Source organism: Pinus tabuliformis, chromosome 2_2 (assembly GCF_031772625.1).
Source record: "Pinus tabuliformis cultivar Carrire ecotype Pingquan chromosome 2_2, CPIR1, whole genome shotgun sequence".
NCBI classification, from domain to species: Eukaryota; Viridiplantae; Streptophyta; class Pinopsida; order Pinales; family Pinaceae; genus Pinus; species Pinus tabuliformis.
In genome coordinates, this window is record NC_142300.1 from 1,305,532,418 (window position 1) to 1,305,556,049 (window position 23,632).

Consider the following 23,632-nt stretch of genomic DNA (forward strand, 5'->3'; position numbering starts at 1 on the left):
CAAATTTCATAATAATTAATTAAATGGGTAGTTTAGGTTGATGGCACAAGTTTTGAAGCCAAGGCTTCTGGTTGGGTTAGAGGCTATTACCAATTAAGTTACCTCAAGTAGACAACTATATCACTACTTTTCCTAATAGTACTTTATTATTATTTTAAGTTTATTGTTATTAGTAGTCAATAATAAACATTAACTTTAATATTAACATTCTTAAGCATTGATTTCAATACTAATACGAATATTAATGTTAATATTAATATGAAATTATAAATATTATTAATGTTTGCTATACAAATAATATTAATATTAATAAATATATTTAATTTATAGTGTCTGACCTCATTTATAAAAAATATTGACATATAAATAATAGAAAATGATGTCTTTCTTATATCAACTATATTTATTAATATAATTGTACTAACTAATACAAATAAAAATATCCCAAAATATTTTAATAAAAAGTTATAACATGGATAACAACCCATTTCTTAGGATCAAACAAATTAATATGATAGAATTTTACAACCTGGATGATATTGAACTTGAATGTTCTCACAGAACCTGGATGATATTGAACTTGAATGTTCTCACAGAAAGCGATGCCCGATGCCAAAATAACCACCATCGAAAAGCCACGGAGATGCCGACCAACGCCTCGCGTTTCACTTTTCTTCAGTTCAGATAAATTTGGTTTTCCTTTTTTGAAATTTCATAGAAAATTAGATAAGTTTCTTTTATTAATCATGTTTATGCTTGTGGGAGGGAAAATTTGTTTTAATATATAATTTAATATTTTTTAAATGAAGAAGGTAAGTAAAAAGAAAATGATGGAGATTTTTGTTAAGAAAATGAGTCAAAAATGAAAAAAATGATGTTTATTATTTTTTAATGAGATTTGTTTTTAATAAATAAAATAAAGTAATTTAAATATTATTTTTATATTTAATTATAATGGAAATAATAGTATTAAAATTATTATAATTTTATTTATTTTTTAGGTGGAAGAGTTATTGGTTTATGAAATAATGAATATTTATTTTTATATTATTAAGAGTAGAAGTTATTGTGTATCATCAATTTTTTTCTATGTAACATTTTTTCAAATTTTTTTATTATAAAGTGTTGTTGGGTTAGTTTAGCAATTGTTCTAATTTTGACAATATTCATTTTGTTTATTAAGATCAAGTTATCATAACAATAGTTTTGATCATTAAATTAAGATTTATAAAATTTAAATATAGTATTTAACATCTTTTTATTTGTAATTCTACTTTCATTTTAAATGATGTTTTTAACATCATTTTATTTTTTATTTTTAATTTTATTGTTTTGTTTTATAGTCCAAAAACTAACTCAAGCCGCAAAATATGTGTTAAGTTTATGGTGACTACTCTTCATACTATAAGTAATAATAAGAAGTTTATATTTTCTCATCTTGAGCACTTCGTACTTGTATATTCCAAAAATTCAAACATGAATTTATATTCTATGGATATGAAAACAAAATTTTGTTAAGGTAGGAGTTTCAATAACTTATGTTGACATTAGTCAAATATTTTTCTTTTTTAAAGATGATTTTAGTCCAAATTATTAAGATTCTTTTTTATCTAAGTTAAAATGTCTCTTTAGATTTTTAAGTTAAATATTAATTTTATTTTCTTTTATTATCACCATAAGGAAAATACATATTTCATAATCCCTTGTTTAATAATCTCTTTACCTAGCTCCTAAGACCTAAGACCTTTGCCTCGGGAAATTCCCAAATCATTAATATATCAAGGTGTTTGCATAATAGCTACTACCCAATATCATAAACTTATTTGTTAATCATATTTTTCACATATATAAATTTTAATATGTTTTAATCTCCGGTATATTAGTTTATGTTAGAATTAAAATCCATCCTCTTCATCAATGTGTCTGAATATAGTTTTTGTAATTAATTCTTATGTACTCTCTAATTGTGGATACTACAATCACTTATAATATAAGCAATATTAGTATTATATATTAATTTTATATTAAATCACTTAGAATATAATGAATATTATTATTATATATTAATTTTATATTAAATCACTTAGAATATATTAATTTTATATTTTATATTTAACTTATGTTCCTTATATATAAAATAAAGTTGGTTTTCCCTTCTCCTTACCTAAATAAATATGGTTTTCCTTTTTTTGAAATTTCATAGAGAATTGGATAAGTTTCTTTTATTAATCATAAATCATGTTAATGCTGGTGAGATGGAAAATTTGTTTTCATTTATAAATTGTTATCCTCACTCTCTTAAAAATCAATAATAAATCCAATTATTAAATTAAATAAATAAAATCATGAGAATTCCTCAGACTAAGGAGTCTAGTTTGGATGAGAGATTCTCTCCAACTAGCTCTCCTAAATTAGTGTGTAAGTTGAGAAATTGTCTCAACCAAGTGAGTCTAAGATAGACGCACTATCTTAAGACCACTTACTCATGTATTTAAATGTATTATTAAATTTTATTTAAATGTATTATTAAATTTTTTGAATAATGTGAATTACATGAGCATGAGAGACCACATTATGGCTCTCTGCCTTTTCCGCCAATTTAGTTTTTGTGTGTTAATTTGTTGTGAATAAGGTTATATGGCTTCTTGATTCTTCTTTATGTGGTATCGGAGCAAGGTTGTGAAATATGTGTTTGCTGTGATGGTTTGGGCGCTATTGCTAAATGGACTTGTGTTGCTAATGCAACCTGTTTGATTAATGGAGTTGTCTGGTGTGTACCTGGACTGAGTCTAGATTTAGCATGGTCCATTGGATGAGTGAATGCTGAGAATGGAGTTTTCGAAGCCCATGTAAACTGCGTAGTGGATTTGGACATAATCTTAGAACTTCGTGTTGGCGATTTTGGTAAAAAAAAATCCAAAATAGGGGAGGACTCTGCAAAAGGAGTTTATCAGGCGGTTTTCATATTTTGGAAGCACTTCTATCAGTTTTGTATAGAGATTACCGCTCTTAAAATCTCAATTTCTGTATTTCTCTTGCTTTTAATTTCTTTTCTCAGTTCGATTCATGGGGTAAGCTTGTTTGACAGACAAAATTGTGTACTACGAGAGGCTCAGATCAATTTTTCATACACGGAGGGCCTGCTTGTTTAAGTTAGCGAATGAGAGAAAGACTTCGTTAGTGCCTTGAGAGTTTGTACCGAAGATTGATATATCGAATTCTCAGTTGGATCCTGTAAAGAAATGTCAAAAATCAAACCTAGACTAGTCATGTGAAACTCCCACTGGTCTACCAATAAGAGAATAGCCCAATTTGATTTATGCGTGAAGAATTTATCCGGTCTCACACTCAAACCTTCAAACACATTGCCTCACTTATGCATCTCAGAGTCGGGGGTAGAGAGAACGCAGAGCCTGTATTCAAATTGTGAAAAATGGCTACAGAGGGAGAAAATTACCATTGTTGTTCTGTTACGATATGACAGCGGAAATATATTTATATATATCGACTTGGGCATTGCCTGCTAAACCTTGGCGGTGAAGTTCATGGTGATCTGCATGTTGAGGCAGTACACATGCGTGTGAAAAGCTCCGCACCTGAAAGTTCGTGTGTGTGATAGAATCCCCAGAACACAAAGGCAGTCTAGAGAAAATATTGCATCTAACAGAGAGGGTTAGATGCTTGGCTTCCATTAAACTGCAGCCCATATTCTTGAATGAGGGCCAAGTCCATAGCAGAAAGACTGGGATCATCCTGAATCATCTTATGAACCTGTGAAGAATCGATCAGAGATCCTCTGTCCCCAAACGGAATAGGCATGTCTGCTTCTGGATTAAGCTCCCTGAAAATTGATTCGATCCAGCCAGCTAAATCTGAGGGGTTATAATGCACAACCTCATAAGCCAAATGAGATATTCCTGGGTCTTGATCTGTCCCCATAATGCTCTCCAGTTGCTCCAGCTTCTGTGCAACATGGGCTAAATCAGGGGCCTATATAGTATACCCAGTCTTTGGCAGAAGCCCATCAATCTCATATTCTACCTTCACACCTGACTAAGAAAAGCCCATCATATTTTTTGTGCCCTGGAATCGATCCCAGGACCTGCCACGTGAAATCGCAATGAACACCAGTTTGATGCGGTTTGATCTCTAGCCTTGGAGATAAGTATATTTTCTGTTAAAGTAATGTTTTAGAGGGATTTTTTTTTTAAGTTGGTGAAAAGCTTTTTAGGCACTCAATTTTTTTTTAAATGGAGAGAATGAGTGGTGAAGAGAGAGAATGAGTGGAATATGAAAGAGAATTAGTGATATGGTGTATTCACAAATATTTTTAGGATAGGTCATAAAGTTGTTTTTTTTAATATTGGATAGATAAGGAGTTAAGAAGTTTGTAAATAATTTTTTTTGGAGATATAAGTGATCATAGAATTTTTGGATGAGATAAAGGTGACTTAAAAAAAATTTAATGGAGAGAAAAGATGTTTAAATCTTTGGAGTGATAAGGTTGTAACTTGCAGTTTGACAACTTCCATTTAATTTTGAAGAGAAGTTGCTTCAAGGGGCTATGAGCTTGGTATTCTCATTGTTGGAGAAATTTCATTCATGATGTTTTGAAGGTGAAGATTGATGTACTTCAATATTTAATAAAGACATTTATTTTGTGGTGTTAATGTGTCCCAGATCTGCCCAAAATTGAATAAGGGGATCTTAGGTACACCATGCGTGTTTGTGATTGCACATGATTCTTGATATTGTTTTTGTTTTGTGTCTAGTTTTGACACTAACCTTCATGTGGTATCTTTCTAATATGGTACACTTGTAGCGTACAACACATGAACGAATTGCATGCACATAATCATTTTCATTCAAGCTTATGTAATCAAAGAGAACTACAAACAATCAAGAAGCAGAAATACATAATCAAGTTGTCAAAGACGATTCCACATCAACATCCAATCAAGTTAATGAAGTTGTCATCTACATCAACAACATTTGCATCACTTCAACAACAATTTTTTGGAAATTGCACTTACACCATTTTTTAATAAGCTCAATACAAACTTGTAACTTGCAAATCATAATTTGTAAGTTGGATTGTAATCAAAGTCAAATTAAGTAAGGGTGCATTCTCAGTTGAAACTGACACCCACGCTTTGAATTGATAGGGAATCAATTAAACCAAGTGAATCCATTGTTTTTTAACTAAGTCATTCAAATCATTGTAAGCATTTCTCTTGGGTGCATTTTCAATAGTATTCGACACCCTTATTTTGATCAATCAAGAGTATAAGTTCAAGCAAGTGCAAAACTCTCAACATCAAGCGAGCCTAAAACTAATTGAAGCAAGCATCAAGCGAGCGTGAAAGCAAACGAGTGTGAATTCTAGTATTCTATTCTTCAAGTGAGCAATAAGCAATAAATAAAGCGAGCTTGTCAAAATCAAGTGCAAAAGTTCAAAGCACGACATCCACCACAAACGAGCCAGTGTGAAGTTGATTGAAGCATTCACAAAGTGTCAGTGAAGCATTCAAGAAAAGAAATCATCATCAAGTGAGCATGAAATCGAGAGTTCAAGCAACCAAGTCATAAAACTCTAGCAAGTGTTTAAAGCATCAACAATTAGCAACAGTACAAGCGAGTTTGAATTCAAAATAAGCAAGGCAACATGGCGACACACATTCAGTTGTCCAAAATTATTAACAATTTAATTTTATCATCAGCCGGTGACATGGTGCACATTAGCAAAACCACTCTTGCTGACATTCAAGTGCATATTCAACATGCACATGAAACGATTGAGTTCTTTCAACTGGAGTCGCAACTGAAGAGAAATGAGTTGCAAGAGAAGCGTGTTGCTCCAAGTCTTTGATCAATCCAGAGACAACGGATCATTCGACGTCATTCATCCAACCAGCTTCAAGTGTTGAAGTTGTTCCAGTTCAACTTTCTTCCAAACCCATCATCAAGCCATGGGAAGAAATTCAAAGTAATCAAAATCAACGTGGCTTAGGATATGTCAAAGATAATGACAAATTACGTATCCTTGATTATTCAAAGTCCATTTAGTTCGTCAGTGCCGGATTACTTGAACAAATCACCTCAGCAAGTTCTCAGCAACTTGCAAACCAACGTCAATGCACACAAACTGAAGTTGCAGACAAACAGAAATGCACACAAACTCAAGTTGCAGACAAACTGAAATGTTCTCATTGTCAAAGAACCGGTCATCTAGAAGATCAGTTATTTGATCTCCATCCTTGTCAACATTGTGGCAAGTCAAATCATACATCAGAGAAATGTTGCAACCAATGACAGTCAGCCAAATTGAAGATAAATTATTCATGGATTGGTCCTTGGGAATGGTCATCCACAGCCAAAAGATTGTACAAGTTTTACAATCGGATTCACTCACACATATTGCAGCCAACAGTAAAATGAAGATGGTACTCTCATGCAGTTGAACGAGGGAGTACAACAATGAAACTCTCCTACACCTATAGGGGGGGAGTTTAGATATAATTTGGAGAAGATTGCCTCTCCTTTCAGTTGAAAAAGGGGGGGAAATGTCAATGAAATTGACAAATGGTTGTCAGACTGAAAGTTTAAACAACATCAGCGAAGTAGTCAATGGGCATCTTCATTAGCCAGTGGGCGATCATCATCAGCAAATACGCCAATGGGCATTCATCAAATTGTGTCAGTGGACACCAGATGTTGTTTTCAAGCAAAGGACAGTTGGATCCTTTTGTGGCTTGGCACATGATGGAGTTGTCAAGCGACATTCAGAGATGAATCAGTCATGCAACTGACTCATGGTTTCTTCATATTGTGGTTTCTTCAACATCCAACTTTGGTGGTTTTTCAGGAAAATGTTTTTTTGAGGATCAACTTGAGAACTTGGAAGATGGTTCCTTGTTCGTTTTGGATTTATCATTGAGGGGGGGAATGTTAGCCTCACTCTCTTAAAAATCAATAATAAATCCAATTATTAAATTAAATAAATAAAATCATGAGAATTCCTCAAACTAAGGAGTCTAGTTTGGATGAGAGATTCTTTCCAACTAGCTCTCCTAAATTAGTGTGTAAGTTGAGAAATTGTCTCAACCAAGTGAGTCTAAGATAGACGCACTATCTTAAGACCACTTACTCATGTATTTAAATGTATTATTAATTTTTTTGAATAATGTGAATTACATGAGCATGAGAGACCACATGATGGCTCTCTACCTTTTCCGCCAGTTTAATTTTTGTGTGTTAATTTGCTGTGCATATGGTTATATGGCTTTGTGATTCTTATTCATAGATTAATATTTTTAAAATGAAGAAAGTAGGTAAAAATAAAATGATTGAGACGGTTGTTAAGAAAGTGGATAAAACAGTGGAAAAATTATGTTTATTATCTTTTAATATTAATGAGGTTTGTTTTTAATAAATAAACTAAATGGATTTAAATATTATTTTTATATTTAATTATAACATAAATAGTAGTAATAAGATTATAATAAATAAAAAAATAAGTGGAAGAGTGGTTGGATTATGAAACTATGAAAAGTTATTCTTATATTATTAAGAGTAGGAGTTATTGGACATCCTCAACCTCTTCTTATTGTTATTGTGCATCCTCAACCTTTTCAAATTTTCTTATTATAAAGTGTTTTTGGGTTAGTTTAACAATTGTCCTAATTTTGACAATACTGGTTTTGTTTATTAAGATCAACTTATCATAACAATATTTTTTTTTAGCACAAATGCAAGAAATCCAGACTCATGATCCCCTCATCTTGACATTAACTTCTATCTAAATTTGTTTAAAGCTATATGGCCCCTAATTAATGCATTTTTTTTATAGATAAATTGACTGTTTTTGTTAATTTCCTATTCAAAACCATGTACATAGTCTAAGATTCAAATGCACCACCACATATTAAACTTCATCAAAAGTGAGAAACTTGTGTTTGAAGATAATTATTTGACACCAAAAAATTTATGTGTACATTGGGGTTGCATTCATCAAGAACATAGTAGAGATGTTATTTTGGGCTTTAGATTGTAGGTGGAGTGATAAAATTTGAATGCATCAACAAGATTGTTCATAAAAAAATTATAGATTGGGTTTGCATTAAGAACATAGTAGAGATGTTATTTTGGGCTTGACTTTGTACATGGAGTAAAACAATTAAAAATTTGCATAGAATATATGCACAAGAGGGGTTTCACAGTTGTTTTTTAACATAAAGTGAGAGATTCAAACTCATGATCCCCTGGTCTTGAAATTAGCTACTTTTAAATTTCTTTAAAGCTAAATGGCCCCTTATTAATGCAATTTTATTATACATTTCCTACTGAAAACAATGTACACAATCCAACAAGATTCAAATGCACCAACACATCTTATATTTCATCAAAATCGGAAAACTTTTGTTTGAAGAAACTTGTGTTTGAAGATAATTGTTTGACATCAAGAGTTTTACGATGTATAGATTGCAGTTGCATTCATCTTTAAGGATATGTATAAATTGCGCCTACTAATAATTTGAGCGTGTAAGTGTGAATGAAAGAGAGGTGATGAGTAGCAAAACAAGTACAATGATAAAAATCTAACACAACACATTTCCTTTACTTGAATGTTTAACAAATACAATATTAACAATTTTAACTAGCATAATTATAATAAATGAATAAGTGTCTTACAATGTGTATGTTGTATGTGTTTTTAAGGGTCTATAACACCTTCACTCTATAATTCCTTTTATAATAAATCCTTTCAAATTCTATAGATATAAAAATTAAGATTTATTTACCTTATTAATTTGAGGTCTAAATTGAAATTTGACCCAAGCATAATTGTTTTCCGTTGGAAATGCATGTTTTACTTTTGTCATCTATTAAAATTAATGCTAACATAAAACTAACTATGCATGCTCATGAACATCTTGTGAGCGTCATTATTGATAGACACATACAATAATATAACATGCTTGATATGATATGGTGTTATCATAGTTTCTAAAACTTTAACTCAAAATGATTTATTTTAATCAATACATATTTTTTTAAATTGTTTTAATGTCAAATGTGTATAATAATGATATGGTAGTTGTATTAGTTCCAAGATTCATGGTTTCATGTTGTATGGAAAATGTTTTAAAAATATTTCTTATACATTGGTGATTTACTCAACACCTAGAAGTGCTAGGTTTTTTTTGAACTTTATAGATTTATAAAATGTATATGAATCATATCATCGATTCTTTGATAGCATAAGTTGGCATTTACACTTCGATTTTGATATCTAAATTTTTTAATTCTTCATTTAAATCTTCAAGGAAAGATAGAGATCCCAATTATAAAAGGTTACCCAATGGAAACAATATTATGATTTCTCTTTTACTCAAATTGGGCTACATTTACATCACGTAACATATCACATCACTCTTCATCTATGTTTTTTTTCATATGCTATCAACTTACGGAATTTTCTTTGCAACATTTGGTATAATTGCTAGTTATAATAATGTTAAAATAATAATGGAGAAACCTAAATATTTTTTTAAATAGAAAGATTGTTATGTAGTTTAAACTATTTTCCTTAATTAGTTTTTTTTGGTTAATGTAATCCTATGTATGTAAGAATTTATTAGCAATGCTTATAGTGCAATGTTCTAGATAAGAGATTGTTTCACTAGAGAGTTGAAACCTTTTCATCTTTTAAGTTGATATCAGAGCAAAGAGCAAAGGTGGTTTTGTTAGAGATAATGAAGAATATCTTAGAATAGTGAATTGGTTCATGGTACCTCAGGATAGGATTTAGTTTCTATTTCCTAGGGTATGGTGTCAACTTCCCTAAATCCATGATTGGTATATAATGTGTGATGTACATGGACAATGTAGAGCGTTATACAGAGCCAAACTCTCCTGGTTCGGACTCTTTATCGTAGAGCTGACCAGTAGATGTTTTTTATTAATTAAAACATCGCTTTTTAACATGGTATCACAACGACAGGGTTGAGAAACCTGTTTGATCAATGAAGGATTTGCCCGGCGTGCCTGAGGTGAAATCCTCGTGTCGCTTGGGGGAAAATTTGTGTCGATCCCACTGTGAGGCTTCCCGCATTTTATTTTGGATGACCGTTGCGAATACGTGTTGGCTAATCGTGCCGACCGTGAAAACAAAAAAAAGAATGTGGTTGCGCGTCTTTGTTTGGGAATTGGATGTGGTAACAAGTTGTGGGATCAACCTGCTCAGAGGTCACTTGGAGTAATGCTGCTCCGATCGTGGAGGTCTGTCGTGGAGGAGACTTGCCATAGGAGGTTGCTGCATGGAAAAAGGCCGCACACCTGCCTGGAGGCTGCGTGCTGGAGGTCGTAGAACCTATAGGACTGATCGCTACCTATGTGGACTGGCTATGTTGGAGGCTGCGTGTTGGAGGCCGTAGAACCTGTAGAACATTGGTGCGGTGAGCGTGGAGGAGCCTTGAGGCTAAGAGAAGAGAAAGGGCAACATGGTTTTGTAAGCATTCAGCCTGAGGAGGAGGCATTCAGGCCACGTGGAGGCTGAATACGGAGGCCGAAGACTAGTCTACGACTCAGCGTGGTCGTGGAGGAGACCAAGGCTGCGTGAGAGGCATTCAGGCCACGAGGAGGAGGCCACAACAACATGTGAGGTTGTAACATGCAAGAGGCCAAGGTTGTTGCAGCCTTGTGAGGAGGATTTCCATGGAGGCTGCAAGAGCGGTAGCATAGAGGAGCATGCGCAGAGGCTAGTGGCTGATCTGCCATTTTTTATTTTCATCGAGGTTGTGGATTGGCATGAATCGCAACAAGAGATCTGCCTGAGAAGGAATCCACGAGTAGAAATCGAACTTGCGGAGATCAACGATTTCTACCTTTGACGTAGATCTGGGGTAGATCTATTTTTTTTTCTTGTCAAATATATTTTTTTTTTAAATTATCAAGATGAATAATAAAATGATCGAAGCATACTTGAATGAGCATAACAAGCTTGATGGCTCCAATTATGCAAATTGGAAATTCAAGATGCAGACTCTGCTAGAAGTGCAGAGTGCTTGGACGATTGCAAATGGGGATAAGCGGAAGCCAGTAGCTGGATCAACATCAATACCAAATTGTGAGAAGCGAGAAGGTAAAGCAAGGACGTTGCTGAAGATGTTAGTGAAAGACTGCATCATACCACATACCAGAGAATGTAAATCTGGGGAATTTTGAAGGATTTGTATGAGATCAGGAATACAAATCGTCTTCTGTTCCTGAAGAGCAAGATCTTATCCCTGAAGATGGAGGAAAATGAAATAATTTCTTCCTTCATAGCAAGGAGAAAAGATCTGAAGAACAAATTGGCAGACATTGGTGAAACAGTTGCAGATACAGATCTAGTAACCATTACCATGAATGGTGTGACTGATGACTACCAAATGTTTATCAATAGGATAAATGTGAGGGAGAAGATCCCAAAGTTTAAAGAACTGACATGAATATTGCTGCAAGAAGAAGAAAGAAGATCGACTCTGAAGCCCTAGAATGTTGATCTTGCGATGATGGCAAAAAAGAAATTCTTCAAAGGAAAAGGAAATCCACAATAGCAAAACGGAGGAAACTCACAGAAAAGACCAAATCAGACTCAAGGTATGCATCCGAATAAAAAAAAAATCTGTAATTAAATGATTTTATTGCGGATAAATTGGTCATATATCTAAGGAGTGCAGGAAGAAGAAATATCATGAACAATAGCAGAAGCAAAAATGACATGCAGGTCATCTTGCAAATGATAATCATGAGCAAAACTTCAGATTGTTCATGGCAGACTTTGATGAGAATGTTGATGTAGACATCTGGTATGTACATTCAGGAGCATCAACACATATGACAAGGAACAAGAAATGGTTCGAAGATTTTAAAGAAATCAACGACGGAGCACAAATCTACCTAGGTGATGATAGAAGTCATCAGATCAAAGGGTGTGGAAAAATTTCTGTCATTTTACCTAATGGTACTGTAAGACAAATTCATAATGTCATGTATGTTCCCAGTGTAATAAAGAACTTGTTTTTTGTATCCATGATTATATATCAAGATCTCAAAGTTGAATTTTTTAAATCTAACTGTTATATTAAAGATCTGTTAGATGGCATGAAGACTATTGCTACAGGAATTCGAACAGGAGGTCTGTACAAATTGGATGTAAGACCAACACTATTTCGAGCTTTGACAGCAGCGAGTTTGACTACAGAAGAGTTGTGGCATCAGAGATTTGGTCATACCAACTACAATGATTTGTCGTTACTTCAGAAAAAGGAAATGGTAAGAGATCTTCCTATGTTAAAACAAGTGCATAATGATTGTGATGCTTGTACATTATGAAAGATGCATAGAGAGGAATTCCATGTTTGAGTAGAGAAGAAACAGAGAGACATACTTGAATTAGTGCACATAGATCTTTGTGGACCCATGCAAACAAAGTCATTAGGACGTGCACTGTATTTTTTACTGTTTATTGATGACTGCACAAATTTTTCTTGGGTATATTTTTTGAGGAAGAAAATTCATACATTTGAATACTTTAAGCAGTTTAGAAACATGATTGAAAAGCAAACATGGAAACATATAAAAATTCTTCGCTCTGATCAAGGGGGAGAATATAGGAAGGATGAGATGATCAAGTATTGTAAAGACCATGGGATATTACAGCAATTCACAGTACCCCATACTCCTCAACAGAATGGAGTAACAGAAAGAAAGGACAGAACATTGGTGGAATGTGCTAGGAGCATGTTGAAAGGTAAGGATCTTTCAAATGGTTTTTGGGCTGAAGCATTGAATACTTTATTTGAAAAATAGGAGTCCTACAAAGAGTCTTGAGTTTAAAAATCCTTATGAAGCATTATATGGATTTAAACCTGCAGTAAAACATTTAAGAGTGTTTGGGTCTAAAGAATTTGCCCATATTCCAAAGGAAGACATAAGAAAACTAGATTAAAAATCCATCAGATGTACCTTTATAGGGTATTGTTCACAATATAAAGATTATAGATTATTTAATCCCTCTACTCACAAGATTTTTGTTAGTAGAGATGCCATATTCCATGAGCAGGAACATGAAGAATATGATAAGCGCAATGAGGAATGGGATATTTCGTTCTTGGTGGAAGAAAGTGAAGAAACAAGAAACAACCAGGATCAACAGACAAAGGCAAAAGAAGAGAATTTAGATGCAGTAGTCAAGCCGAGTCCAACAAAGGAAACTCAGAATAGGTCAGAAGCTACACCAACGCTCAAAAGATCAGGTAGGCAAACTCAATTCCCTGCTAGATACAGGGAAAATGCTTTTATAACTAGTATGATGAATATTGTTGAACCTTCTAGTTATAAGGAAGCAAATGAATGTAGTGAATGGAAAATAACTGTGGAATAGGAATATGAATCTATAATCATGAACAACACTTGGGAGCTAGTTGAACTTCCTAAAGGGAAACGAACCATAGGTTGTAAATGGTTGTATAAACGAAATATTAATGCAGACGGAACCATAGATAAATTAAAAGCTAGATTAGTAGCAAAGGGGTATTCACAAAAAGAAGGCATTGACTATGAAGAAATCTTTGCCCTTGTAGCTAAACTAAATACCATCAGAATGTTAATTGCTTTAGCTACTAAGAAACATTGGATGATTCACCAACTATATGTAAAGTCTACATTTTTAAATGGAGAATTGAAAGAGGAGGTTTATTCAGAGCAACCCGAGGAGTTTGTCCAGAAAGGAAAAGAAAATTTAGTTGTAGATTAAAGAAAGCTCTTTATGGACTAAAGCAAGCACCTAGTTCCTGGTATGAAAAGATTGATTCATTTTTTCCGCAACTTGGCTACAACATAAGTAAAAACAACCCTAATCTATGTACCGTGAAAGATGAACAGGGGCGCATAGTGTGGATTTATTTGTATGTAGATGATTTAATTATTACAGGTGATGCTATTGATCTAATCAAAGAAATCAAGCAACAAATGTCACAGGTGTTTGAAATGAAAGACCTTGGTGAATTAAGATATTGTTTGGGTCTTGAGATTTGGAGAGATTCAGGAAAAAGATTTCTAACCCGGGGTAAGTATGTCAAAGTTCTAACGGAAAGATTCAGGATGCTTAAGTGTAAGGCTACAGCAGTACCATTATAGCAAAACATTAAACTTCAGAGTGAGGGTGGCTCTAAAGAGGCAGATGCGACACTTTATAGGCAGCTAGTTGGGAGCCTAATCTACTTGACCACTACTAGACCAAATTTGGCTTATGCAGTCAGTGTGCTAAGTCAATACATGTCCAAGCCACTTGAGAGTCATTAGAATGCAACAAAATGTGTTTTGAGGTATCTACAAGGTACTATAGACTATGGTATTATTTATATTGATTTCTATGATGTTAGATTGACACAATTTATGGATTCCGACTGGGATGGAAATGTAGACGACCGCGGATCCATAATAGGCTATGAATTCAGCATCGGATTCGAGGTAATTACATGTAGTAGTAAGAAAAAAATACAGTTTCCTTGTCTTCAATGGAAGCAGAGTATCAAGCTATGTGTGCAGCAACGTGTGAGGCATTTTGGTTGCAGAAACTTCTCCAGGATGTCGGGGAAGAACAAAAATATTCAACAACAATCAGATATGACAATCAGAGTTCAATCAAACTTGCTAATAATCCTGTGTTTTACAAGAACACTAAACACATTGATACACAATTCCACTTTGTTAGGGAGAAAGTGCAATCAAAAGAAATCCATCTGGTATATTGTAATACATGTGATAATGTTGCAGACATTTTCACTAAGCCTCTTGGCAAAATTAAGTTTGAAATGTTTAGGGAGATGTTAGGCATATTTGTGAACCCCTTCTCCATTAAGGGGGAGTGTTAGAGATAATGGAGAATATCTTAGAATAGTGAATTGATTCACGATACCTCAGAACAGGAATTAGTTTCTATTTCCTAGGGTATGGTTCTAACTTCCCTAAATCCATGATTTCTATATAATGTGTGATGCACATGGACAATGTAGAGCGTTCTGCACAGCTAGACTCTTCTGGTTCATACTCTCTATCGTAGAGCTGACCAGTGCATGTTTTTTATTAATTCAAATATCGCTTTTTAATAGGTTTGAGATGAGGGTCGTGAGGTTGGTATTGCGTGAGTAGAGTAAGAGTGATGGGCATGTGTTTTCATGTTTCCCATATGGTGGTGCCAATTGGTGGGATATGTTGGGAGACTGAGCCGCATATTGATCGGAAGCATGCCTTTAATAAGATTTTGTAGCTATTAAGTGGAGAAATATTTAAAAGTTGTGAGATTTATAGAGAGTTTGTGTGAGTCTAAAAGGAGCATGAGTGAAGCCAGCATGGAAGAACATACCATTTAATTTGGTCGAGAACATTGGGGTGGTGCTTTGACTGGTCAATTGATTGGTCTAGCAGTTTTGATTGTACATTCTAACCATCTATCCAGCGCTTGGAAGAGGGAAGAGCCTGACATGGTGTAATTGGATGAAGGCCAAGCCTGGTGTATTATTGTTTTCTTTGGATTGGATTGGACCGTCAATTCAACCCACTCAAAATTTGAGTATTTCAATGACACGAGAATTTCTATGCATTAATTTTTGAAGGAGAGGAGCCACCTCCATATATGTTTGTCCCATTTAGAGATTGATCGTGAATGTGCTCGGGTAATGAATTTGCATCAATGAAAATATTATTTGTTCTCCATAATATTGTGAAGAAGTTTAGGTGGAAGCTGTTGCGAGGAGCGTTTTGAACACCACATATGAAGTGTGTGAGTAGCGTGTTGTTGCTTGAAGAGTCATGTATAATTGGCATAATTGATTCAAATGATAAAAGTCTCTAGATCAATTCTAGCGAAGTGTATACATGTACCTACACAAAGATAATTAAAACGATTATCATCACTGGTTGATTTTCCATGCATTGAAGTGGCATAGAAATTGCAATGTTTGCATACTAAGAAGTTTTCAGTGTTGTCATTCCTCGAGCAAACATTGTTCGATATCAAACTTTATGCAGACTCGGAGAAAATTTGTCATTCCTTGAGCAAACATTGTTCGATATCAAATTTTATGCAGACTCAGAGTAAATAAGACATAAATTATTAAGCAACATTTGGTGTAGGTAATGTGGATTTTGGAGTACACATACTAAAGAGTGACCACACTAAACAAATCAACGAAAGTGTTGGAATATATACAAAATCAGTTGCTACGACGTAAACCTGGTTTGACTTTTCTTAAATTATTTATGTGTAATTTTAAATAGCCAAATGTGTCATATTAAAAACTATTGATTGGTTTGAAAGTTACGATATTTTCTAGATGGATTTAGTCTAGTAGAATTATACCTAAATGAAGAAATCAATTTGGATGGCACCAATTAAGTGAATTGGAAGTTTAAAATGAAAAAATTGATGGAAGGATATAATGTCTAGTTGATAGCAAGTGGTGATGAAGTGAATCCAGAAGCAGCTGCAATAGCTGCAACTGCAACAATTCAATATTGGGAGAAGCAAGTGACTAAGTAAGAGTGCTAAAGAGAATTTATGTAAAAGACAACATTATATTGCCTATCAGAGCCTACAAGACCTAGAAAATGCTCAAGGATTTGTAGAAATGAAAGAATGCAAATTGACTACTTTCCTTAAAGAATAACCATCTTGAATTAAAATGGAAGAAGATGAAAGAATCAATAATTTTATTTCACGAATTAAGGACTTTAATGATAAACTTGGAGATATAGGTGGGGTAGAATTTAGCAATGACCTAATCACTATAACCTTAAATGGAATCTAGATGAGTGTCAAATGTTCATCATAGGTCTTATAGCAAGGGAGAAGGGTCCCACATTTGATGAGTTGGTAGGCATACTTATGCAAGAGGAAGAAAGGCAAAGAAACCTTAAATATCAAAGTTATAATTTGGCATTTGTTATGACATTTCGATAGATAAGAAATAGTTAAGTATAACTTGGTCTAGTGTAGAGTCAGGTAAAGTTTGTTTCATTACTATGTACTTTTGTAACTTACAATCTGACAATCATGATATGTTGTAGACATGAAGTGAGCCGACAGTTCATTCTCTCCTCGGTATTACCAACACTTGATCCATGGCTTAACACCCTATTGGTCCATGATCTCTATTTAAAGAGCATGGAGGGTCATTTGTAGGGTGATCGTTCATGAGAGAATCTTATGTAAATTTTCTTTCTTTTACATTAATAAATTTCCTGAAGTGGCCGCGTTGGCTCAGGCCATGGACTGTTTCCCTCTTTGAGGGTTTTAACCACGTCAAGAATACGGGTGTATTGATCTGTGATCTGTTTGTGAGTGATGTCATTTTGTGTTCTATCTGAGAAAATTACCTTGTAAATTCCTACATGGTATCAGAGCTATTTGAGGGCCACATCTGTTGGTGATCCAAATCTGAAGCCGGTTCAAGTGCATACGATTGTAGTTTCCTACATCTACTATTTCTGACTGCGTTTGGGCCAGGAGGACTGCTCTATTATGTTAGGAGCATATGTTCAAGTGAGGAACCCCTTTCGTTTCACGCGGAAAGGTTTTTGGTAGCCCTGGCTATGTCATTTTTAAGATCTGGAGGTATACAGTCTTTATTTGTAGTTTTAGTTATTCATCTCTCTGTTTATTTTAGTTTATTTAGATCTTTGTTTTTTTATTATCGGATCTATATCTTTCATTTTTGCGTATGCTCTTTTCCTTGCGACTCTGTGCGATCTGGGAAAATTAGAAACAAAAAGGAAGGATTTTTCTCATGCGTATGCACTTTTCCGCTGTGCTTTAGTGTGATCTCGGAAAATCAGAAACATTGAGGAAAATATTTAGTTTCTGGCGAAAGCTAACTTCAACCCATAAGGTTTGTTTTTTTTTTTGTATGTCTGTGTTGGGTTGTGTGGTTTTTTTTTTTTTTTGTAAGAAAAAAGAGTTTTTTCAAGTAAGCACACACCCCAAAGCTTCAATGACTAAAAAATAACCTTTCCTCTTTTCCAAAACTTACTAACCTTTTAAACTAGCTCACTTGGTCCAAAGTTACTTTATGAGAATAGAGGTCTTGAGTTCAAGTCTTTCTTTTTTTTGACTTACTTTTTGAAAAAGCACATGTAACTTATGTTTTAAAGTTACTTTATGTAAAAGTGTTCTCACCCATTATATAAAGTGAGTCACTTATAAATCTAGAGTCTTTTTATCTTTCATTTAAGTTGCAATTTAGTGGGTAGCTCATAAAGTACCATTATAAAAGTGACTTTCACTTATTTACAAAAGTGGGTCACATAATTTTTATTTTTTTTAAGTGAGCTAATTAGATTAAGTTTGGAAGGGGGTGGGGGTGGGGGCGTAGTGGATTTTTTTTTTTTAAATATAACATTATCATTCACTTCCACAAATTCACGCATTTCATCAGCATTTTCAACAACTTTTCTTCAAAAAGCCATAACGTCTTCATCCGTAAGATGTTTTGAGAGTCGTTTTTTTAATCAGCCTAATTTTTCGAGATCTTTCCATTGAAACACTTAGTTTCAGCATCTACAGCTTCAATTTATGTTAAAATGGAAATTCCATGCCAAGTTATTCTTGACAACACAACTACTTCCAATGGTGGTCTCACATTGTGGATTTACTTAAAAGTAAATGTCTTTACATAATAGCCTCAGGCCAAGAAATTAAACCTAAATATGAAGATAAGGCAGGAAAATGGGAAAATAGGCAAGATCAAGCATGTGGGTTGATATGAATGTCTATTTCTCTAGACCTTAGATTCCGTATCGCAAAACTTGATACCTCTAATGAAGCAATGAAACAACTCACTAATGTTTTTGGAATTAAAAATGAAATTAGAGCCCATCATCTCGAAAATGAGTTACTTACGTTGGACCCCAATAATGTTTCTTCCATTGAAGATTTTTTGTCCAAGTTTAAGAACCTTAGACTTCTCTTGGAAGGTTTTAAGATTAAGAAAGGAGATGGTAGCCTTATATATTCCATTCTTACTAAGTTGGGACCAGCCTACTCTGTATTTGTTTCCACCTTCCATTCTACTAGAGAAGCTTTTATTTCTCAAGGATAAGACTACAAGTCCCCCTCTTTTGATGACTTTTGTGATTCTTTAATAAGAGAACAAGAAAAACTCTTACATCTTGGTCTTCTTAAACTTGGAAACTCTTATAAGAAAGCCTTAGCCTCCCGGAAACCACCAAAATCAACGAATCCTAAGAAGTAGTATCCTAAAAGGAATGGTCCTAAACCAAAAAAGGGTCCTAAGCAATTTCAGTCTCAAAATGAAAAATCAATTCAAAAAAATGATAAGGAAAATAAAAACAAAGGGAAGAACACTAATAGACATTGCAACTTTTGTAATCCATATGGCCACTTAGAATCCAAATGATTTAAAAATATGGAAGCCTTGGAAGCAACAATGAATAAGCATAACATCCATTTGGAGCACTCTTCAACTTCAACTTCATCTTCAGGGATAAAACTTTCTCCATATTGTTGTCAAGAATTTCGGTCTAGTTATGCACTAAATGTATATTCTTCTTCTCATTCTCATGAGTGGCTCATTGATTCTGGAGCTTCTTATCACATGGCAAAAAAGAAAGCCATGTTTTCTTCTTTAAATGATTGTAACACCAAAAAGATATATGTTGGTGATGATAGATCTCTTAGTGTTGTAGGGATTGGAACTGTTCATCTAGACAATGGTCAATTTAATGATGTATTATGTGTTCCAACCTTATCCTGCAATCTTCTATATGTATATCAGATAACTCCTTCAGGTGAAGGTAAAAACTTTGAATTTTCACCTCACGATGTTGTAATTAAGGACCTAATAGATCCTAAACAGATTTTAGCTACTAGAATTGCTAATGATTCTACAAGGTTGTATAAGTTTAACAACTTTGTGTCATCAACTCTCCCCTCGGTATTTCTTGATCATAATGATGAAGTGAGCAAACTTTGGCATGAGCGATTTGGTCACTTAAACTATCGCTCCCTTCAAAATCTGTGTAAAGAAAATATGGTGATAAGTCTTCCTATGGTATCTTGCATAGATGGTGTTTATTCCAGATGTGTACTCGGAAAACATCATCGAGATAGTTTTGAAAAATGTGCCTCTTGGCATGCCTCAGCCCCTTTACAACTTGTGCATAGTGATTTATGTGGTCCACTTCCAGTTGTTTCATTCTCTGGCTACAAGTATTTCTTAACTTTCATTTGATGATTTCTCCAAACGCACCTGGGTATACTTCTTAAAAATGAAGAGTGAAGTATTTAACATGTTCTTGGCCTTTAAGGCCTTTGTTGAAAAACAATATGGACATCAAATTCTTAAGCTAAGATCTGATAATTGTGGAGAATATGTTAACAACAAATTCATCAACTTTTGCACTGAGCATGGAATTCAAATGCAACATATTATTCCATATACTTCATAGCAAAATGGTGTAGCTAAAAGGAAGAATCGCACCTTAAATGAAATGGCTAATTGTATGCTTCAATATAAAGGACTTAGTCTTAGTTTTTGGGCAGAAGCAATTAACTGTGCAAATTACATAGTAAATCGCACTCGTACTAAGTTTTTACTCCAAAAGAAGCATGGAGCTCAATTAAACTAGATGTCAGTCACTTTCATGTTTTTGGAAGTGAAGCACGGGTCCATATTTCAGATGAAAAACAAAAAGCCTTAGAACCTAAGAGTGAAAAATGTATTTTTGTTGGATATTATGAAGATGTCAAAGGATATAGACTTATTCCACTTAAGTCCAAAAATGTTATCATTAGAAGAGATGTAAATTTTGCTAAAAATATATCAGCCTACGAGTCTAGTTTGGCGGATGTGCCACCTCTCCCTATCCCTTCTACTTCTAAAAAGATTTCTTCTTTAGATGATGACAGCAAGGATGACAATCCCCCCCCACCTTCTCAGGATCGCCCTTCAGCTCCTCAGCTTCCAAAATGGGTCTGTGCTACTCGGGATGCAGCAGGTGCTCTTGCAGGTGATCCTACAGATCATCGTCACACTTGTTCTAATTTTGATGGAGCCTCTTCTTTACTTGCTCAAGCTCCAATGAATTATGATCCTAACACCTTTGCAGAAGCTTCACGCCATCTAGATTGGCACGCAACTATGAATGAATAATATTGTTCATTATTGGCAAATGATACATGGGATCTTGTTCCTCTTCCAACGGGATGAAAACTTGTTAGATGAAAGTGGGTTTACAGAAGCAAGTATGGACCAAATGGAAAAGCTGATAAACATAAAGCTCGTCTTGTTGCTAAGGGTTTTTCACAAGCTAAAGGCATTGACTATACTGAAACCTTCTACCCTGTTGCCAAAATGAACTCTATTCGCCTTGTTCTTTCCCTTGCTACCTCTTTCAAATGGGAAGTCCATTAGATGGATTTTTAATCTGCCCTTTTTCATGGGGACTTGCATGAATAAATCTATATGGAGCAACCTCCAGGCTCTATACAAATAGACTCCAGCCTTGTATGTCGGCTTAAGAAATCCCTTTATGGTCTCAAGCAAGCCCCTCAGTCTTGTTATGCCAAAATGGATAGCTTTCTTTTAGATATTGGCTTTTCTAGGTGTCATTCTTACAATACTGTCTACAACAAGAAAGTGGGTAAGTCTCTTATCATTCTTGTTCTTTATGTTGATGATCTTATCCTTACTAGTAGTGATCCCAACCTTATAAACCATGTGAAGTCTAGCCTTAAAAAGCAATTTGAAATGACAGACTTAGGACACTTGCATTATTTTCTTGGTCTTCAAGTCTTGCAATCTAAGGAAGGTATTTCCCTTTCCCAGTCCAAGTATGCATGTGATCTTCTATGCCACTTTCACATGGAAGACTCTAAGACAACCCCTTCTCCCTTTCAGTCTGGAGTGAAACTTTTAGTCACTTGTACTTCCCCTGAAGTTGATGCTACCTTATACCGTCAGCTTGTAGGAAACATTTTGTATCTCACCCATACCCATCTTGACCTTTCCTTTTTTGTTGGCCTTATTCCGATTGGGTTGGTTACCTTGATGATTGGAAGTCTGCTGCAGGTTATGTCTTCACTCTTGTTTCTAGACCTATTACATGGGAAGTGTCATTTCTCTTTCTTAAGCAAAAGTAGAGTATCATGGCATTATAGAAGCTAGTAAGGAAGCCCTATGGCTTCGTCAGATCTTGTCAGAGTTTGGCTTTCAGCAGCAACATCCGACTACACTTTGGTGTGATAATCAAAGTGTCATTCAACTATGAAATGATCCAGTCCAACATCAGCGCAGCAAACACATTGAACTACACATGCACTTCATCAGAAAGCTCATTCATGACCATATTCTTGAAGTGCAATATTGTTCAACCGATGATCAAGTTGCAAACATCTTCACAAAGGTTCTCACAGAGGCGATGTTTACTAAACTTCGATTTATGGTTGGAGTTCAGGAAGTTGTCACTAATGGGGGACAGGCTCTAATGCCTCCTTCCTTCTCCTATTGAGTCATATTTGTACATCCTTCAATCCTATCTGAAGTTGTTCTTAAGGGGGGATGTTAGGATATTTTGACACATAGGAAATAGTTAAGTATAACTTGGTCTAGTGTAGAGTTAGGTAAAGTGTGTTTCTTTACTATGTACTTTTGTAACTTACAATCCAACGGTCACGATATGTTGTAGACATGAAGTGATCTAATAGTTCATTCTCTCCTCGGTATTACCGACACTTGATCCGTGGCTTAACACCCGATTGGTCCATGATCTCTATTTAAAGAGCATGGAGGGTAATTTGTAGGGTGACCATTCATGAGAGAAGATTATGTAAATTTTCTTTCTTTTACATTAATAAATTACTTGAAGTTGTCGCATTAGCTTAGGTCGTGGACTGTTTCCCTATTTGAGGGTTTTAACGACGTCAAGAATACTGGTGTATTAATCTTTGATCTGTTTGTGAGTGATGTCCTTTGGTGTTCTATTTGAGGAACTTACCCTATAAATTCCTAGAGCATTGATGGAAAAAGGAAAACCATGTTTCAAAGGGAAGCCTTGGGAAGGTAATAAAGGAGGAAAGCCATCATTTTGAAAACCACAACCAGGTATGACATTGCCAATGTTCAATATTAAATGTCATTATTGTGGCAAGTTTGGGCACTACTCTAGAGATTGTAAGAAAAGGAAATACCATGAGTCTAAAAATAGAAATAAGAGGCACACTAGTAATTTTGTTGATAGAGGAGAAACATTGAATGGTGGGATTAAAAAGTTTAGACTATTTATTACAGATGTTTCACTATCGACTAAAATAGATTATCTAAATACTAGGTTTGTTGATTCTAGAGGGTCCATTCATATGTCCTATAATAGACATTGGTTTGAAAAATTTCATGAAACTAACTGTGGTACAAATATATATCTTGGAGATGATAGTGGACATGAAAGTAAAGGGTATGGTGATGTATCACTGACATTACCTAATGGGCATGTTAAACTAATCAACAATGTAATGTATGTGACTGATATTAAGAAGAATCTAATCTCAGTTTCTACTATAACATATCAG